This window comes from Macaca mulatta, chromosome 7, assembly GCF_049350105.2.
Source record: "Macaca mulatta isolate MMU2019108-1 chromosome 7, T2T-MMU8v2.0, whole genome shotgun sequence".
Classification (NCBI taxonomy): domain Eukaryota; kingdom Metazoa; phylum Chordata; class Mammalia; order Primates; family Cercopithecidae; genus Macaca; species Macaca mulatta.
In genome coordinates, this window is record NC_133412.1 from 136718209 (window position 1) to 136740129 (window position 21921).

At 42.3% G+C, this 21921-nt stretch overlaps 1 protein-coding gene and 1 long non-coding RNA gene across 26 annotated transcripts in view; one reads left to right on the plus strand and one right to left on the minus strand.

Moving 5' to 3' along the window:
* Positions 1–21832, minus strand: part of WDR89 (WD repeat domain 89) — a 99437-nt gene extending 77605 nt beyond the window's left edge. For 5 of the 25 annotated variants that reach the window (XR_013396311.1, XR_013396310.1, XM_015143866.3 and 2 more), the window contains exons 1-2: positions 21256–21832; positions 4983–5084 (exon numbers count right to left, since the gene is read on the minus strand). The gene's annotated coding sequence lies outside the window, so the exon portion shown is untranslated. Of the gene's footprint in view, positions 1–4982; positions 5085–5905; positions 6056–10089; positions 10315–21255 lie in introns of all 25 variants that reach the window. The other 20 variants (XR_013396312.1, XM_077941125.1, XM_028851600.2 and 17 more) reach the window with 12 other exon arrangements.
* Positions 6186–21783, plus strand: LOC144330280 (uncharacterized). Its single transcript, XR_013396313.1, has 2 exons — positions 6186–6472; positions 20854–21783. It is a non-coding gene; the product is annotated as an uncharacterized LOC144330280 (long non-coding RNA).
* Positions 21833–21921: the final 89 nt, after the last annotated feature.

Consider the following 21921-nt stretch of genomic DNA (forward strand, 5'->3'; position numbering starts at 1 on the left):
TAGATCAAAGGGTATAAAATTTCACTGGGAAAGAGGAGTAAGTTCAAGAGCTCTAATGTACAATATGGTGACTATACTTAGTAACAACGTACTGTATACTTGAAAATTGCTAAGAGGGGGCAGGCACAGTAGCTCACGCCTGTAATCTCAGCACTTTGGGAGGCCGAGGCAGGCTGACTGCTTGAAGTCAGGAGTTTGAGACCAACCTGGCCAATATGGTAAAACCCTGTCTCTACTAAAAATACAAAAAAAAAAAAAAATCAGTTGGGCATGGTAGCAAGTGCCTGTAGTCCCAGCTACTCAGGAGGCTAAGGCACGCAAATTACTTGAACCTGTGAGGTGGAGGTTGCAGTGAGCTGAGACTGTGCCACTGCACTCCAGCCTGGGTGACACAGCGAGACTCCATCTCAAAAAAAAAAAGAAACCCGCCAAGAGTTGCTAAGAGACTAGATTTTAAGTGTTCTCACCACATCCAAAAAAATGTATGTAAGGCAGTGGGTATGTTAATTGGCTAGATCTAGTCATTCTGCAATGTATACACATATCAAAACATCTAGCTGTACACCATAAATATATACAACATTTATTTGTCAATTAAAAAATATATTTTTTGCCGGGCGCGGTGGCTCACGCCTGTAATCCCAGCACTTTGGGAGGCCGAGGCGGGCGGATCACGAGGTCAGGAGATCGAGACCATCCTGGCTAACACGGTGAAACCCCGTCTCTACTAAAAATGCAAAAAATTAGCCGGGCGAGGCGGCGGGCGCCTGTAGTCCCAGCTACTCGGGAGGCTGAGGCAGGAGAATGGCGTGAACCCAGGAGGCGGAGCTTGCAGTGAGCCGAGATCGCGCCATTGCACTCCAGCCTGGGTGACTAAGCGAGACTCTGTCTCAAAAAAAAAAAAAACCAAAAAAAACATTTTTTAAAAAAGAATGTGAAGAAACTGGAACCCTTATATATTGCTGGTGGAAATGTAAAATGTAGCAGCCTCTATGGAAAACACTTTGGCAGTTTCTCATAAAGCTAAACATACGTTCATGTAAAAACTTATAAATAAATTTCATAGTAGCATTATTATTATTTGAGACAAGAGTCTCACTCTGTGGCCCAGGCTGGAGTGCAGTGGGACAATCTCGCAATCTCAGGTGACTGCAACCTCTGCCTTTTGCAGCACTTTGGGAAGCTGAGGCAGGTGGATCACCTGAGGTCAGGAGTTTGAGACCAGCCTGACCAACATGGTGAAACCCCATCTCTACTAAAAATACAAACATTAGCTGGGAGTGGTGGCGGGCACCTGTAATCCCAGCTACTCAGGAGGCTGAGGCAGGAGAATCGCCTGAACCCAGGAAGTGTAGGTTGCAGGGAGATGAGATCATGCGATTGCACTCCAGCCTGGCTGGCAGAGCAAGACTGTCTCAAAAAAAAGAATTACTTCAGTCTTCGCATCAAAAACTATGCAAGCCAGAGAAGAAAGGAATGACAATTTTAAACACCGAAAGGATAGAAAAACCTACCAACACAAAACTCTATACCCAGCAATATCTTCTGAAACAGGGTATAAAACAAAGACTATCAGTCTGGTCCAAAAGTAGTGAGTTACCCAACTGATTGCTCACAGTCAGCTACACGTCAAACTCCCTGTTCCACTCCTCCCCTCTTCTCACTACTGCACTTGATAGTCTTCAAAAAGGCAAACAAGAAATATTATCAGACAAACACAAACTGAGAAGATTCACTGCCAGCAGAACTGTTGCTGTTAAATTGTTATTCAGGCAGAAAGAGCATGATAACAAACCGAAATCCGGATTGACACAAAGAAATAAAGAACACTGGGAATGGTAAACATGAGGGTAAATACATTTTTTCCTTTTAAATTTTTCCTTAAAAGATAATTGCTGTCGAAAGTAAAAACTAGTAATAATAAACCAAGGGATTTATGACATGTCAAAGTAAAATGCATTGGCCGGGTGTGGTGGCTCACCTGAGGTCAGGAGTTCGAGAACAGCCTGGCCAACATGGTGAAACCACGTCTCTACTAAAAGTACAAAAAAAGTAGCCAGGCAGGCTGAGCGTGGTGGCTCACACCTGTAATCCCAGCACTTTGGGAAGCTGAGGCGGGTGGATCACTTGAGGTCAGGAGTTCAAGACCAGCCAGGTCAACATGGTGAAACCTCATCTATAGAAAAATACAAACAAATTAGCTGGGCGTGGTGGCACATGCCTATAACCCCAGCTACTTGGGAGGCTGAGATAGGAGAATCGCTTGAACCCAGGGGGTGGAGGTTGCAGTGAGCCGAGATTATGCCATTGCCTTCTAGCCTGGGCAACAGAGCGAGACTTCATCTCAAAAAAAAAAAAAAAAAAAAAAAGTAGCCAGGCATGGTGGCGGGTGCCTGCAATCCCAGCTACTCGGGAGGCTGAGGCACAAGAATTGCTTGAACCTGGGAGGCAGAGGCTGCCTGAGATCAGCTCACTGCACTCCAGCCTGGGCAACAGTTCAAGACTCCATCTCTAGATAAATAAGTAAATAAATAAAATGCATGACAATAATAGTGAGAGGATGGGAGGAGGGAAGTGGAAGGATAATGTTCTAAGATTCTTATACCATAAAATGTTATCACATTATTTGAAGCTAGATTTTAACAACTCAAAGAGGATATAATGGGCTGGGCACAGTGGCTCACGCCTATAATCCCAGCACTTTGGGTGGCCAAGGTGGGTGGGTCACTTCAACCTAGGAGTTCGAGACCAGCCTGGGCAAAATGGCAAAACTCAATCTCTACAAAAAATATAAAAATTAGCCAGGCATAGTGGCAGGTGCCTGTAGTCCCAGCTACTCAGGAGGCTTAGGTGGGAGGATCACTTGAGCGGGAGACAGAGGTGGCAGTGAACCCAGATCGCACTACTGCACTCCAGTCCGGGTGACAGAGAAAAACCAGGTCTCAAAAAAAAAAAAAAAAAAAAAAAGCATATAGTAAACCCTAGACCAACCACTTCAAACAAACACAAAAAAACTAAACAGTAAATTCACAAGCCAAAACCAATCATAGAGAAAATCCACCCAATCAAAAAGATGAAAAAAGAAATAAAGAACTGATGAGAAAAACAGAAAATACAAAAACAACTAGTAAGAAGGTAGATTTAAATCCAACTACACCTGGCCGGGCACAGTGGCTCACGCCTGTAATCCCAGCACTTTGGGAGGGTGAGGTGGGTGGATCACTTGAGATCAGGAGTCTGAGATTAGACTGGTCAACATGGTGAAACCCTGTCTCCACTAAAATTACAAAAATTAGCCAAGTGTGGTGCCATGTGCCTGTAATCTCAGCTACTCGGGAGGTTGGGGCAGAAGAATCTCTTGAACCCGGGAGGCAGAGGTTGCAGTTAGCCAAGCTCACACCACTGCACTCCAGCCTGGGAGACAGAGTGAGACTCCGTCTCGGGGGAAAAGAAAAAAAAATCCAACCATACCAACAATTACGTTAAATATAAATAATATGACACCTTATTTAAAAGACAGAGATAGTCAGGATGCGAGTGGTGGAGAGACAGAAGCAAGACCCAACTACATGCTATCTAAAAGAAACCCATTTTAAATATAAAGCCATAGATAGGTTAAAAGGAAATGGATAGAAAAAAGATATACCATGCAAACATTAATAAAGAGAAAGCTGCAATGGTTTACTAATATGAGACAAATGAGAAGTCAGAACAGAGCATATTAACTCAAAATGGATCATAGACCTAAATGTAAAAGCAAGAACTACAAAACTTTTAAGAGAAAAAAGGGAATCTATGACCTTTGGTTAGGCAAAGATCTCTTAAAATACAAAAAGTACAAACCACAAAAGAAAAGTTTGACTTAATTAAAATGTAAAACCTGCTTTGAACAGTCAAGAAAATGCAAACTACAGGCCCAGCACAGTGGCTCATGCCTACAATCCCAGCACTTTGGGAGGCCCAGGGGGGTGGATGGCTTGAGTCCAGGAGTTCAAGACCAGCCTGGGTGACATGGCAAAACCCCATCTCCATCAAAAATACAAAAATTAGCCAGGCGTGGCGGCACATGCCAATAGTCCCAGTTACTCAGGAGGCTGAGATGGAGAGATCACTTTAGCCCAGGAGGTGGAGCTTGTAGTGAGCCAAGATTGCGTCACTGCCACTTCAGCCTGGGTCACCGAGTGAGACCCTGTCTCAAAAAAACAAAACAAAACAAAAAAGCCCACAACAAAACAAACAAAAATAAATATTAAAAAAAAAAAAAACAGAAAATTAAAAAAAAGAAAATGCCAACTACAGACTGGGAGACCATATTTGCAAATCACAATCTGATAAAGTTGCTATATCCACAATACATAAAGAATTCTTGGCCGGGCGCGGTGGCTCAAGCCTGTAATCCCAGCACTTTGGGAGGCCGAGGCGGGCGAATCACAAGGTCAGGAGATCGAGACCACAGTGAAACCCCGTCTCTACTAAAAATACAAAAAATTAGCCAGGCGCGGTGGCGGGCGCCTGTAGTCCTAGCTACTCAGGAGGCTGAGGCAGGAGAATGGCGTGAACCCAGGAGGCGGAGCTTGCAGTGAGCCGAGATCGCACCACTGCACTCCAGCCTGGGCAACAGCGTGAGACTCTGTCTCAAAAAAAAAAAAAAAAAAAAGAATTCTTGCAACCAAATTATAAGACAAATAATTCAATTAAAACATGGGAAAATATTTGAAGAGATACTTCACCAAAGAAAATAAATGAATGACGAATAAGAACGAGAAGCTCAATAATATTAGTCATCAGAGATATGCAAATTATATTAATAATTACCTATTATTACACATTTGCTAAAATGCCTACAATTAAAAAGAACTAACAATACCAAGTTCTGGCAAAAATGCAAAAGTAACAGGAACTTTCATACACTGATGGTAAAATGTTATAGCCACTTTGGAAAGTGGTTTGGCAGTTTGTTTAAAAGTTAAATACATACTTACCCAGCAATCCCACTTTTAGGTATTTACTCAAGAGAAATGACAACTTATGTCCATACAAACACCTGTACACGTGTTCATCACCATTTTATTTGTCACAAATACCTAGAAAAAAACCCAGAAATATGGGTAAGCTTAAGCACAGAAAAAATAAACAACAAAGACCCTCCCTCCCCCAGAAATAACTGTCATCTACTGAATGGAAAAACAAACTGTGGCATATACATATAATGGACTCTGACTCTGCAATAAAAAAGGAACCAGAGATACATGCAACTTAAAAGAGTATATATTGTATGATTCCATTTAAATAACATTCTGGAAAAAGCAAAATGATAGGAACTGGTTGTTAGGGGCTGAGGTTGTTGGGAGGGCATTGATGATTAAGGGGCACAAGGAAACTTTCTGCGTGATGAAAATATTCTATATCTTAATCAGGGTGCTGGTTACACAACTGTGTAGGTACACACACGTGTCAACTCATCAAACTACATACTTACAAAGTTTAAAAAGGTAAATTTTATTGAATGTAAATTATACTTCAACAAACCTGATCTCCCATGCCCAAAGGCAAACAAAACATAAAAATCATAGTCAAAACTAATATATGATGATAGAAATTAGAATGGTGGTTATCTGTAGTGGGAAAGACTGGGAAGGGTCATCCAAGAGGTTTCTTTTTTTTTTTTTTTTGAGACAGAATCTCAACTCTGTCGCCCAGGCTGAAAGTGCAGTGGCACGATGGCTCACTGCAACCTCCGTGCCCCGCCTTGGTTCAAGCAATTCTCCTGCCTCAGCCTCCTGAGTAGCTGGGATCACAGGCGCCCACCGCCATGCTCAGCTAATTTTTGTATTTTTAGTAGAGAAAGGGTTTCACCACATTGGCCAGGCTGTCTCGAACTCCTGACCTCAGGTGATCCACCCACCTTGGCCTCCCAAAGTGCTCGGATCACAGGTGTGAGCCACCGCGCCCCGCCTCAAGAGGCTTCTTGGGTGCTGGTACCAATTTGAGTGTCGTTGGCACAGATATCTTCAGTTTGTAAAAGTTCACCGAGCTCTACCCCAGACTTGTAGACCTTACAGTAGTTATATTTTAATAAATAAGTACAAAAAAAAATAATTAGTGCTATTTTAACTGATCATTGTAGAAAATGTGGAAAATCACATTTTAAACACAAAGAAGCAAAACATACAATTTTGGAGTAGAAGAGTACTTTTTCTTTTTTTTTTTTTTGAGACAGAGTCTAGCTCTGTCACCAGGCTGGAGAGCAGCAGCGCGATCTCAGCTCACCGCAACCTCTGCCTCCTGGGTTCAAGCGATCCTCCTGCCTCAGCCTCCCGAGTAGCTGAGATTACAAGCATGTGCTGCCACAGCCAGCTAATTTTTGTATTTTCAGTAGAGATGGGGTTTCACCATGTTGGCCAGGATGGTCTTGATCTCCTGACCTCATGATCCATCCACCTCAGCCTCCCACAGTGCTGGGATTACAGGCGTGAGCCACCGCACCTAGCCAAAGAGGACTTTTAAAGCAAAACTGGAACCCAGATGCCATGAAGGCAAAAAGTGAGAGATCTGATTAGACAAAAACATAACTAAAATAAGGTAAAATATATTGAAAATATAGTTAAAAGAAAACTGAAATTGGAAGAAAATTTTCATAACACACAATTAAGGGTTAATACCTTTACTATGCAAGGAATTTATCTGAACATAAAATAATAGCTAAAAGAAGCAGTAAGTCATAAAAGGGAAAATTCAAATGAACAAGAAACGAAAAGAGATGTTCAATCTCGGCCAGGCGTGGTGGCTAATGCCCGTGATCCCAGCACTTTGGGAGGCCAAGGTGGGCAGAACACGATCACATGAGCTCAAGAGTTTGAGACCAGCCTGGCCAACACGGCAAAATCCCATCTCTACTAAAAATACAAAAATGAGCTGGGCGTGGTGGTGCACACCTGTAATCCCAGCTGCTTGGGAGGCTGAGGCATGAGAATGGCTTGAGCCCGGGAGGCGGAGATTGCAGAGACAAGATCACACCACTACATTCCAGTCTGGGGTACAGAGTGAGACTGTCTCAAAAAAAAAAGAAAAAAAAAAAGTTCAATATTACTAACAGTTGAGGAAATAAGATGCCATTTTCACCTATCAGGTTGGCAAAAATTAAAAACATTGATAACATCAATGCTGATGGGGTATGGGGAAATGGGCATTTGTAAACATTCTAGGCTGGGCACGGTGGCTCACACCTGTAATCCCAGAACTTTGGGAGGCCAAGGCAGGAGGATCGCTTTGAGACCAGGAGTCTGAGACCAGCCTGGGGAATCACAAAGAGATCCCGTCATTACAAAAAATACAAAAATTAGCTGGGTGTGATGGCGTACACCTGTAGGCCCAGCCACTCAGGAAGCTGAGGTTAGAAGATCACTAGAGGCTAGGAGTTCCAGGCTGCAGTGAGCTATGACTGTGTCAATGCACTCCAGCTTAGGTGACAGAATGAGACTTTGTCTCTAACACACACACATGCACACACACACACACACACACACACTCTTTCTCTCCCTCTGTTAAAAGTTTTTGACAAGTATTCTGGTACTATATAATAAAACTAGAAATATGTGTCTCCTTGAATCCAACAATCTCCCATAAGCATCTACCCAAAATTAAATATATGTGTATGTAAGGAAGGATATTTATTATAGAATCGTAATAACAAAAAAAAGCCTAACACCCTGAATCTCCATTAATTGGGAAGTGGTCGAATTAGAGTACTGCCACATAAAACAACATTAAGTAGCTTTTATAAAAAAATTAAAGTCCATTGTTTACCTTAGGGTTCACTTTTCGTTTTGTACAGTTCTATGGGTTTTGACAAATACATGTAAGGAATACACCATTATAAAATTTTCGCCACCCTAAAAATCCTGTGTTCTGCCCATTCATCCCTCTGCTCACCCTGAACCTTTATCAGCCATTGATCTTTTTACTGTCTCTTTAGTTTTGCCTTTTCCAGAATGTCAAATAGTTAGAATCATAAGGCGAGTGGCCTTTTCTGGTTTCCTTCACAAAGATATAAACACAGAGTTCCTCTACGTCTTTTAGTGTCTTAAAAGCTCATTTCTTCTTATAACTGAGTATCACTGAATTAAATTCCACTGTATGAAAAAAAAAAAATTCAGCTGGGTATGGTGGCACATGCCTGCAGTCCCAGCTACCAGAAAGGTGAGGTAGGAGGATCACTTGAGCCCAGGAGGTCGAGTAGAGAAAGTTATTTCAATACTTGACTGGAAATTTTAATAACTTTTTTGATTAAATTTCTCTAACAGGCTGAGTACAGTGGCTCATGCCTGTAAGCCCAGCACCTTGGGAGACTCAGATGGGAGGATCCCTAGAGCCCAGGAGTTTGAGACCAGTCCAGGCAACATAGTGAGATCCCATTCTCTACAAAAAGTTTAAAAATCAGCCAGACGTGCTGGTGTGCACCTGTCATCTCAGCTACTTGGGAGCTGAGGAGGAAGGATTGCTTAAGCCTGGGAAGTTGAGGCTATGCGATCAATCAGGTGAGCCATGATCACTCCAGTCCAGGCAACAGAGCAAAATCTAGTCTCAAAAAAAAAAAAAAATCTAAAATAGTTTTTTTTTTTTTTTTTGAGACGGAGTCTCGCTGTGTCTCCCAGGCTGGAGTGCAGTGGCGTGATCTCGGTTCACTGCAAGCTCCGCCTCCTGGGTTCACGCCATTCTCCCACCTCAGCCTCCCAAGTAGCTGAGACTACAGGCGCCCGCCACCACGCCCGGCTAGTTTTTTGTATTTTTAGTAGAGACGGGGTTTCACCATGTTAGCCAGGATAGTCTCGATCTCCTGACCTCGTGATCCACCCGCCTCGGCCTCCCAAAGTGCTGGGATTACAGGCTTGAGCCACCGCGCCCAGCCCTAAAATAGTTTAAAAACTTAGTTTCTTTTTTAGAATTTATAACTTTACTCATAAAATATCTGAAGAGAATTTTTGCTGACCAAAGAAATGCTATAATTTTGTTCCAACAGTTTTACTGAGTTGACTGTTATTCTGAGGCTGCAACATTCATCATTCAACTCAGCTATAAAGAAATAAATATATAACAAGAAGAATGGCAAGCTCTATGATGAAAAATAAACGAGAGTTTAAGGTATGTAACATGATGAGAAGAGAGAAGATGAGGTCAAGATCTTTTAGATAAGATGGCTAGGACAGACCCTAGAGATGTAACATCTGGGGAGACACCCTAATTTAAAAAGTGAGCAATGCAAATCTCTGGAGAAGTAGCTGTGATCCTAGCAATTTGATGTCAACCTTAAGAAAAAAATAATAATAAAAGGCAGGCCACTGGCCGGGTGCGGTGGCTCATGTCTGTAATCCCAGCACTTTGGGAGGCAGAGGTAGGAGGACTGCCTCAGCCTAGGAGTTTGAGACCAGCCTGGGCAACATGGTAAAACCCTATCTCTACCAAAAACACAAAAAATTAGCCAGGCATGGTGAGGTGCATGCCTGTAGTCCCAGCAACTTGGGAGGCTAAGGTGGGAGGATTGCTTAAGCCTGGGAGGCTGAGGCTGCAGCGAGCCAAGATGGCGCCTACACTCTGGCCTAGGTGACAGTGTGAGACCCTGTCTCAAAAAAAAAAAAAAAAAAAAAAGGATGTCTGCCTGTAGTAAGGACTTTACACAAACTCTTACTAGTCAAAGTTTCAAATACTGCCTCTCCATCCCTGGTGATGTCCTAAATGTTCTTCCCTTTATCACTTTCTTGGGTTCCCTTCTCCTTGAATCCCACTGCAACCCAAGCTTAGCAGAATGTTTAATAATTAAACACTAGTGTTAGGCACTCTTCTAGGTGCTAGAGAGACAGTGATAACTAGAACTTGATTCTGCCCTCAAAGTGTTAGTGGATTCAGGAACATTTGTATCTTTCCATTTTGAAATGTTAATTTTGCATATACCGGATCAAAAGCCTTTAGTAATTACTTCCAGATCTTTATCTACAAATTTCATGTCTTTAATCTCTTTCTGAAGCTCTAGTATTGTTAAATGCCTGCTACATGTGCTGCCAGAACTTAAAATTCAGATTATCCAAAATTTACTTCATTAGCTTCTCTCTTCAACCCATGCTCCCAATTTCCGTGAATGATAGCAAAGTCTGACAATCAGTGGTTCTTCCTTTCTCCCTCAGGAAGAGTTTACTTTCTTGGCTTGGCATTCAGGATCTTCCACAATCCACAATGTCTGTTACTCATGAGCTCTGTGGCTTTGTCAAAATGATCTGGTCACTGAACATCTGAATATGCTGAATATGAGGAAGGACAGGCCTGAAAAGTAGTGGAAGCAAGGGAAAAAGAGAAAGTTTGGTATTGCTGATCACAATGCTGGATGGGAAAGGAGATGATGTTGAAGAAAGCAGCAGGGCAGATCTTAAGAGTTTTCTATCTTGTCTACCCAACTAAAACGTCAAGCTTTCTTTTTTTATTTCTTCTCACAGAACCAATTCAGTAAGAAAGGAGTTAGAACATTCAATGGGTTATAGGGAATGACTAAAGCAGTATCTTATTTTAACCTAGGGCAGCTATGTTAAACTATTTGAATAAATAAATGAACTGGAAGGGGTCGGTAGCAAAAATATTACATACTCAGAGTCATATACACATTTTTTTTTTCTTGCGATGGAGTCTCACTTTGTCACCCGGGCTGGAGTGCAATGGCGTGATCTTGGCTCACTGTAACTGCCCAGGTTCAAGCGATTTTCCTGCCTCAACCTCCCAAGTAGCTGGGACTATAGGCATATGCCACCAAGCCCAGCTAATTTTTGTATTTTTAGTAGAGACAGGGTTTCGCCATGTTGGCCAGGCTGGTTTCAAACTCCTGACATCAGGTGGTCCACCCGCCTCGGCCTCCCAAAGTGCTGGGATTACAGGCGTGAGCCACTGCACCCAACCCAGAGTCACATACTCAATTGCTCACATTTACAATGTAGAAGATGGATTTAAATAGGGAGAGGTAAGGCTGAAGGTTGGGAGACCATAAAGGTCATTAAAAAGTCCAGACAAGAGGTGCATGCCACCATGCCTCAGCTAATTTTTTAATATTTTTTTTTTGTAGGCACAGGTCTCACTATGCTGCCAGAGCTGGTCTTAAAAATCCTCTGGCCTTAGCCTCCCAAAGTGCTGGGATTATAGGTGGGAACCACTGGGCCCAGCCTGTACGGTCTATTTCAAAACAGATAGGAGAGGACTGTTGCATGTTCTCACCACAAAGTGATCAACATGTGAGATGATGGATACACTAATTAACTTGATTTGATCATTACACAAAGTATATGTATATCAAAACATCACACTATACCCCAGAAATATGTACATTATGTGTCAACTAAAAATCAAACTAAAAGAGATAATGGAGTTCCCAACAGTAGGAATGGGAAAAAAAGGTAAATTTGAGAAACATTTTTCTTTTCTTTTTTTTGCTTCTATTCACTATCAATACTATATTATAGTTTGACAATTTATGTATTTATTTGCACAGAGTCTTACTCTGTGGCCCCGGCTGGAGTGTAGTGGTGCAACTGCCACTCACTGCAGCCTCAACCTCCCAGGCTCAAGCGATTGTGCCACCTCAGCCTTCCAAATAGCTGAAAATACAGGTGCACACAACCATGCCTGGCCAATTAAAAAAAAAAGCTTTAAAAAAAAAAATTTTTAGTACAGATGAAGTCTTGCTATGTTGCTCAGGCTGTTCCTGAACTCCTGAGTTCAAGTGATTCTCCTGCCTCAACCTCCCAGCCTCTCATACCTGGGATTACAAATGTGAGCCACCACACCTGGCCAGAGAAATATTCAGGAAGTTAACATTAGTGAAGCCTGGCACTGACTCGATTTGCAGGCACCGGGGAGGAGCAGGTGGAGAAGGAATCCAGTCTGATTCTTGCATTAGATGACCAAGCGGAGCTGAGTCAGAAAGTGAATCCAGGCCAGGTGCGGTGACTCATGCCTGTAATCCCAGCACTTTGGGAGGCCTAGGCAGGCAGATCACCTGAGGCCAGGAGTTTGAGACCAACCTGGCCAACATGGCGAAAACCCATCTCTACTAAAAATAGAAAAATTAGGCGGGTGTGCTGGGACATGCCTGTAATCCCAGCTACTTGGGAGGCTAAGACAGGAGAATTGCTTGAACCTGGGAGGTGAAGGTTGTAGTGAGCCAAGATGGCACCACTGCACTCCAGCCTGGGCGATAGAGCGAGACTATGACTCAAAAAAAAAAAAAAAAAAAAAAAACCAAAATAAGAAAATGGGGGAAAAAATAAAGAAATGCCTTAGTTTTACTCATATAAGCTTGAGGGACTTCTGGGGATGGCCAAGGGCAAATGTGCAGCAAACATTTGTATATATCAGTCTATAACTCAGAGGGAAAGTATGGGATTCTGTTATCAGACTATGGGAAGTATCAGCAATTAAAAACTAGGAAAGTAGGCCAGGCGTGGGGGCTCATGCCCGTTATCCCAGCACCTTGGGAGGCCGAGGTGGGTGGATCACCTGAGGCCAGGAGTTCAAGACTAGGCTGGCCAACATGGTGAAACCTGTCTCTACTTTAAAAAATACAAAAATTAGCCGGGTGTGGTGGCACAAACCTGTACTCTCAGCTACCAGGGAGGCTAAGGCACGAGAATCAGTTGAACCTGGGAGGCAGAGATTGCAGTGAGCCGTGATCACACCACTGCACTCCAGCCTGGATGATAGAGCAAGACTCCGTCTCAAAACAAACAAAAAACAAAACAAACAAACAAAAATACCAAACTAGGAAACTGGATGTGCCTGCTACAGATGAATTATACCGAATGATAACAAGCAGCAGGCCAAGCATCCTATAATAGAGAAAAATGAAAGAAGAATGGGAAGAAAACCAGAAAAGTAGCCAAATGACAGCTAACTAACTGATCATTACCATTCTAGGTTACTATGTCAGCCTCTTCACATGAATTGCTTCACTGAACCCTCCCCAAAACCCTAAAAGATAGTCCTCTTATTACAATGTTTTAGATAAGGAAGCTGAGACAGGTATTGCATGATAGCTGAGAATGGGTGTAGAGTCTGACTGCCAGAGCGCAAATCCTGGCTTTACAAGCTATATGTTTCAGTTTCCTATAGTTTAAACAGGAGATAGCAATATCAAGGCCATAGGGTTTCATAAATTAATTACCACGTTAAGTGCTCAGAGTGGTACCTGGTGCAAAAGCAGCACTCAAATACCACTAGGTGGGAGTATAGAGAATGTCAAAGAAATGCAATATGTATTGTCAAATGATAACCTGCAGAATAAACTAGTATTTGACCGGATTTCTACCCCTTTTATATATAAATATGTGTGTAAGTATATATATATTTATGTACGTGTATAGACTAGATGCTTCCAAGGTGAATTCACAATACAAATGTTCCCCTAAAAATGCTACCCTAATTCATCAAGCAGAAAGACACTTCAACATATTAATGATTTTTTAAATTTCCACTGTTAATTGGTAAATGAAATAAGATTAAGCCTGAATGAGGCTTTTTCTGACAATGGATAGTTTATAATCATGTAAACATATCTCTCAAGACAATAAAGCAATATTTTAAATATTTATTGACAGCTACAGACTCTGTTTTGCATTTTGAGGCTGATTCACTATTTAATTTTCCAAATGAAGAGACCATTCAAAAGGCCTACATTGAAAAAGAAATCAAAACAAATCCCTAAACGTAAATATTTACAGCCTGTATAATACTCATGTAAAGATACAGCAGAACTAGTTCTTTTAACCACTTTGGTGTTATAATCTGGGAAGATCAGAACCTACTAAGTTCTAAACTCATTTCCTCTCTACTGAACACAGTAAAAGACCCTGATCTCAGAGAAATAACAAACAAAAGGCTTAATTATTGAACTATCCAGAAAAAAATGGACATTAAGAGGATAAAAAGTTCACATGTGCTTTACAGATCAGATTATGAAGGATAAAAAGAACTGAAAATCAGCTATAACTTACTAAACTTAAGAATTAGACTTAAGATATCAAATTGTTTTAAAGGTTGCCTTCCCGGCCCTTGGCATTGATTACCACTGCCATCTAGCAGGAGGTCCAAAAATTAAAATTATGAGAACTGTAAAAAATCATAAGGACATAATTCCAATCTCCAAATAGAAAGATGTTTAACATATTAATAATTACTTAAATTTCAGGCTGGACACAGTGACTCACACCTAAAAACCCAACACTTTGTGAAGCCGAGGCAGGTGTATCACTTCAATCCAGGAGTTTGAGACCAGCTTGGCCAACATGGCAAAACCTTGTCTCTGCTAAAAACACAAAAACTGGCCAGGGGCAGTGGCTCACACCTGTAATCCCAGCACTTTGGGAGTCCAAGGCGGGTGGATCACCTGACATCAGGAGCTCGTTACCAGCCTGACCAACACAGTGAAATCCTGTCTCTACTAAAAATACAAAAATTAGCTGGGCCTTGTGGTGGGTGCCTGTAATCCCAGCTACTCAGGGGGATGAGGCAGGGAGAACTGCTTGAACCAGGAGGCAGAGGTTGCAGAGAGCCGAGATCATGCCACTGCAATCCAGCCTAGGTGACAGAGCGAGATTCCCTCTCAAAAAGAAAAAAAAAAAAAAAAGAAGTGAAGGGAGAAATAATCAAGGAAATATATAGCTTAAAGAAAAAACAAGGCCAGGTGTTGTGGCTCACGCCTGTAATCCCAATACTTTCAGAGGCTAAGGGAGGCAGATTGCCTAAGATCAGGAGTTCCAGACCAGCCTGGCCAGCATGATGAAACCCCGTCTCTACTAAAAATACAAAATTAGCCAGGCATGGTCGCGCATGCCTATAATCCTAGCTACTCGGGAAGGCTGAGGCAGGAGAATTGCTTGAACCCAGGAGGCGGAGGTTGCAGTTAGCCAAGATCACACCATTGCACTGCAGCCTAGGCAACAAAAGCGAAACTCCATCTCAAAAAAAAAATAAATAAATAAAATTTAAAAATAAAAAAAAAATCAGCTGGACATGGTAGTGCACACTTGTTGTCCCAGCTACTTGGGAGGCTGAGGCAGGAGAATGCTTGAACCCAGGAGGCAGCGGTTGCAGTGAGCCAAGATTCCAGCCTGGATACAGAGCAAGACTCCGTCTCAAAAAAAAAAAAAAAAAAAAAAAAAAAGTTCAGGACCAGATGGATTCACAGCAGAATTCTACCAGACATTCAAAGAATTGGTACCAATCCTTTTGACACTATTCTACAAGATAACGAAGGAACTCTCCCTAATTTATTCTATGAAGCCAGTATACCAAAACCAGGAAAGGACATAACCAAAAAACAAAACTACAGACCAATACCCTTGATGAACATAGATGCTAAGATCCTTAACAAAATACTAGCTAACTGAATCCAACAACATATCAAGAAGATAATCCTCCATGATCAAGTGGGTTTCATACCAGGGATGCAGGGATGGTTTAACATACACAAGTCAATAAATGTGATACATCACATAAACAGAATTAACAACAAAAATCACATGATCATCTCAATAGATGCAGAAAAAGCATTTGACAAAATCCAGCATCATTTTATGACTAAAACTGTCAGCAAAATCAGCATATAAGGGACATACCTTAATGTAATAAAAACCATCTATGACAAACCACAGCCAACATAATACTGAATGGGGAAAAGTTGAAAGCATTCCCTCTGAGAACTGGAACAAGACAAGGATGCCCACTCTCACCACTCCACCTCAACATAGCACTGGAAGTCCTAGCCAGAGCAATCAGACAACAGAAAGAAATAAAGGGCATCCAAATCAGTAAAGGAGAAGTCAAACGGTCACTGTTTGCTGAAGACATGGTCAATTACCTTGAAAACTCTAAGGACTCCTCCAGAAAGCTCCCAGAACTGATAAAAGAATTCAGCAAAACTTCTGGATACAAGATTAATGTACACAAATCAGTAGCTCTTCTATACAGTCAATAGCAACCAAGCAGAGAATCAAATCAAGAACTCCACCCCTTTCACAATAGCTGTAAAAAACCCAAAAACAAAAAACTTAGAAATACACCTAACAGGCTGGGCTGTGGCTCAAGCCTGTAATCCCAGCACTTTGGGAGGCCAGGGCACGTGGATTACTTGAGGTCAGGAGTTCGAGACCAGCCTGGTCAACATAGTGAAACCCCATCTCTATCAAAAATACAAAAAATCAGCCAAGCATGGTGGTGCACGCCTGTAGGCCCAGCTACTTGGGAGGCTCATGCAGGAGAACTGCTCAAACCCGGGAGGTGGAGGTTGCAGTGAGTCGAGATCGTGCCACTGCACTTTAGCCTGGGCAACAGAGCAAGGTTCCATCTCAAAAAAGAATGAAGAAGAAAAAAAAGAATATACTTAACAAAGGAGTTGAAAGACCTCTACAAGGAAAACTACAAAACACTGCTGAAAGAAATCATAGACGACACAAACAAATGGAAACACATCCCATGTTCATGGACGGGTGGAATTAGTATTGTGAAAAAGACCATGCTGTCAAAAGCAATGTATAAATTCAACGCAATCCCCATCAAAGTACCACCATCATTCTTCACAGAACTAGAAAAAACAATCCTAAAATTCATATGGAACCAAAAAGGAGCCTGCAAAGCCAAAGCATGACTAAGCAAAAAGAACAAATCTAGAGGCATCACACTAACTGATTTCAAACTATACTATAAGGCCACAGTCACCAAAACAGCATGGCACTGGTATAAAAATAGGCACACAGACCAATGGAAGAGAACAGAGAACCCAGAAACAAACCCAAATACTGACAGCCAACTGATCTTTGACAAAGCAAACAAAAACATAAAGTAGGGAAAGGACACCCTTTTCAACAAATGGTGCTGGGATAATTGGCTAGTGACATGTAGGAAAAATTAAAACTGGATCCTCATCTCTCACCTTATACAAAAATAAACTCAAGATAGATTAAGGACTTAAACCTAAGACCTGAAACTAAAAATTCTAGAAGATAACATTGGAAAAACCCTTCTAGACATTGGCTTAGGCAAGGATTTCATGACCAAGAACCCAAAAGCAAATGCAATAAAAACAAAGATAAATACCTGCCTGGGACCTAATTAAACTAAAGAGACTTTGCACAGCAAAAGGAACAGTGAGCAGAGTCAACAGACAACCCACAGAGTGGGAGAAAATCTTCACAATCTATACATCTGACAAAGGACTAATCCAGCATCTACAACAAACTCAAATCAGTAAGAAAAAACCAAGCCCATCACAATGTGGGTAGGCTAAGGACATGAAGAGACAATTCTCAAAAGAAGATACACAAATGGCCAACAAACCTATGAAAAAAATGCTCAGCATCACTAATCATCAGGGAAATGCAAATCGACACCACAAAGTGATACCACCACACTCCTGCAAGAATGGCCATAATTGAAGAATCAAAAAACAGTAGATGCTGGCATGGATACAGTAAACAGGGAACACTTCTGCATTACTGGTGGGAATGCAAACTAGTACAACCACTATGGAAAACAGTATGGAGATTCCTTAAAGAATTAAGAAGTAGAACTAACATTTGATCCAGCAATCCCACTACTGGGTATCTACCCAGAGGAAAAAAGTCATTATTTGAAAAAGATACTTGCACACGCATGTTTATAGCAGCACAATTCACAACTGCAAAATCATGGAACCAACCCAAATGCCCATCAATCAACAAGTGGATAAAGACACTGTGGGGTGTGTGTGTGTGTATATATAATGGAATACTACACAGCCATAAAAAGGCATGAATTAATAGCATTTGCCATGACCTGGATGAGATTGGAGACTATTATTCTAAGTGAAGTAACTCAGGAATAGAAAACCAAACATTATATGTTCTCACTGATATGTGGGAGCTAAGCTATGAGGACACAAAGGCGTAAGAATGATACAATGGACTTTGAGGACTTGGCCGGGGGTGGGGGGTCAAGGGATTAAAAGACTACAAATATGGTGCAGTGTATACTGCTCAGGTGATATGTACACCAAAATCTCACAAATCATCACTAAAGAACTTACTCATATAACCAAATACCACCTGTACCCCAATAACTTATGGAAAAATAATTTTTTTTTTTTTTAAACAGTCTCCCTCTGTTGCCCAGGCTGGAGTGCAGTGGCACGATCTCGGCTCACTGCAACCTCCACCTCCCAGGTTCAAGTGATCCTCCTGCTTCAGCCCCCCTAGTAGCTAGGACTACAGGCACGCACCATCATCCCCGGCTAACTTTTGTATTTTAAGTAGAGACAGGGTTTCGCCATGTTAGCCAGGCTGGTCTCAAACTCCTGACCTCAGGTGATCCACCTGCCTCGGCCTCCCGAAGTGCTGGGATTACAAGCGTGAGCCACTGTGCTTGGCCAAAAAATAATTTTTTTAAAAAAGTCACTGCCCCCTCCAAAAAGGAAAATTACAAGAAGCTACATTAGCTGGGCACTGTGTTGCATGCCCATAGTCCCAACTACTCAGGGGGCTTAGGTGGGAACATCACTGGAGCCCAGGAGTTTGAGTCCAGCATAGGTAACACAGTGAGACCCCCAACTCTAAAAATAAATTTAAAAGTAAAATAGTAATGAAACTACAGAATAAACAGTCTCTTCTCTAGAACAGCAATGCTTTGATATAATTCAAAACGCATCAACTATGAACATATAAAACTGAATGCAGAAGTCACAATTTTAAATTATAAGATTAGAATTCAAAGAAATTTTACTCTTCTAAAGCATTAATTTAGGCTTTGTTTCCAAATATCACAGGAATATTCATTTACCTTTGTTATTAAAGATATTCCAGTGGAAGTTGGAGAAGCTCCAACCTATGGTGACTTAGGTTATTTTCACAGGAATAAAAATGTCTAACTCAGCAACCATTTACTGTGAATTTCTTTTTCTCTTATAGTCCCTATGAAACTTTACGGCATAGGATGTTTTACTCTTCTTTATACCTTCCTGTGGTAGGTTGAACATTGGCCCTCAAAGATACATAGGTCTTAATTCCTGGAACCTATGACTGTTTCATGATATGAAAAAAGGGGCTTTACAAAAGTATCGAGATGGAAAGAGTATCCCTGATTATCTGGGGGGTCCTTAATATAAGTGTCCTCATAAGAGAGGCAGAGGGAGATGTGACTACAGATGAGAAAGTGATATGATGATAGAGTGATGTGCTGTGTGGAAAAAGAGACACAAGCCAAGGAAGACAGGCAGCCACTACAAGCTGAAAAAGGTAAGGAAATGGATCTTCCTCTCAGAGCCTCCAGAAGGAATTGGGCCTGCAACACTTTGACTTTAGCCCAGTGAAACTGATTTCATACTTCTTTTTTTTTTTTTTGAGACTGAGTCTGGCTCTGTCGCCCAGGCTGGAGTGCGGTGGCCGGATCTCAGCTCACTGCAAGCTCCGCCTCCCGGATTCACGCCATTCTCCTGCCTCAGCCTCCCGAGTAGCTGGGACCACAGGCGCCCGCCACTTCGCCCGGCTAGTTTTTTGTATTTTTTAGTAGAGACGGAGTTTCACCGTGTTAGCCAGGATGGTCTCGATCTCCTGACCTCGTGATCCGCCCGTCTCGGCCTCCCAAAGTGCTGGGATTACAGGCTTGAGCCACCGCGCCCGGCCCTGATTTCATACTTCTGACCTCCAGAACTAAAAGAGAATAAATGAGGCTGGGCATGGTGGCTCATACCAGTAATGCCAGAACTTTGGGAAGCCAAGGTGGGAGGACTGCTTGAGCCCAGGAGTTTGAGACCAGCCTAAGCAGCATAGTGAGACCTCATCTCTACAAAAAAAAAAAAAAAAAAAGGAAGAGGTGACTCTCTTGAGTACATCTGCATTCCCCTTTCTTGTGTACTTTTCACCAAAGGGAAAAAAAAAAGAAACAAAGGCAGAAAGAATAAATGTGTGTCATTTGAAGTCACTAAATTTGTTGTAATTTGTGACAGTAGCTATATGAACTAAATACAGCCTTCTGACAGTTTAGCAATATCTGTACATAATCTGCCCTAAAATACTGAACAGAATTAACATAAAGACCATTCCAGTTCAGATTTATCAAAATTCTCCTGTATTTTCTACCGAGTAAATGAAAAGATCTTAAATACACAGAAATCACTGAAAATGTAGTTCTTTAAAACACATAGGGGAAAAGCAAAAAAGCAGTAGTATCTTCAGTCGTATTTGTAGTTCATAGTGTCAGTCGCAGAAAAAGTAGTCATGACTTCAGTACAAAAACACAACTCAAAAACTTCATGGGTTTGGCACAGTGGCTCGTGTGTAATCCCTGCCACTTGGGAGGCTGAGGCAGGAGGATCACTTGAGCCCACAAGTTCGAGGCTGCAGTGAGCTAAGACTGCGCCACCGCAGTCCCGTCTGGAGAAACACCCTGCATGGATCATAATACAAAGTGAGAGAAAAGAACCCACAAAGTACTTACATGGGCTTGATTTTACTTTTGCTTTACAATAGCTACAGCAATCTAAGGTAAGAATACAAACCAGATACGTAACATAGCTGCATTTACAGGGAATACTTTCCTGAATACTCAGCAAAAAGATAAGCGGTCCATAAATGTTTCAGAGGATTTCTCACTTAAACCGTACTTGACTGCAAGTTACTACTGTTTTACTCGGCCATAGCTTTTAGTGACTTTTTAAACAATTTCAAAAAGTAAAGTCACTATTGTTTTACTCGGCCAGGCTTTTATTGACTTTTTAAGTAATTTCAAATTACTAAAGAAAACGGCCGGGCACGGTGGCTCACGCCTATAATCCCGGCACTTTGGGAGACAAAGGCGGGTGAATCTCCTGAGGTCAGGAGCCTGACCAGAATGGTGAAACCCCGACTCTACTAAAAACACAAAAATTAGCCGGTCGTGGTGCCAAAAGCCTATAAACTCGGCTACTCGGGATGCTGAGGCTGGAGAATCGCTTGAACCCGGGAGGCGGAGGTTGCAGTGAGCCGAGATCGCCCCACTGCACTCCCGCCTGCGCGACAGAGTGAAACTCCATCACGAAAAAGAAAAGAAAAGAGAGAAAAACAGGAGCAACATTTTACAAGTTATACCATCTTTTAATTTTACATCCATGGAAGCTGAAGGCTGCATTTTGGCAGAGACAAGCTAAAGAAAACACAAGAATGAGTAACGTCTAACACTGCTTCTTCCCGTGAAAATGAGAACACTCACAGTACCTACCTCTTTAGATAGCCATGTGGTTTAAACAATATAATAAACCAGTTGCTGGTATCCTACCAAATCCCATACTATGGGACGTCTCTTCCCAAGAGAAAATCTGCTTTCTGGCCTACGAAAGGATTATACTAAACTCAGAAGGTGGTGGAGAGAGTATCCGCGGAGAGTGAAGAGCAGGAGGAAACACGTCTTTCCCTGAAAATGAACAAGGGCGTTTGGCTTTTACTGAAAAATGCCCCAGAGGAAGTGCTGGGAACCGCAACGGCAACAGCAGCCTCACCCGCAGAAGGTTCTTTGGCCAGGGCCAGCAGGTTTGACCCGGTGACTCCCACTGCGAGGCGAGACCTCCAACACGTGCACATTCCGACCAGACCTCCCACGTCCCTCCTAGCTCCTGCGATAGATGTCCAGCGACTTTAGCTTTCTAGACTCAACCACGGCATCGCCGCTCGTCGAGAGGGCTGCCCATCCCGGGGACCCAGCCCAGCCTGGCCCAGCAAAATGTACCTCAGGTGCCAGCCCTCAACCTGTACCGGAGAAAACGCAGGCTGCGCGGCGGCTTAGAGCGGTCCACTGGAACCCCGCCTCGACCTCTCTGATTGGGTAATGCGCACAAGAAAATCAAGAGGATTGGTCGGCTGCAGAGAGGCGGGCCGTAACGCGACGCGA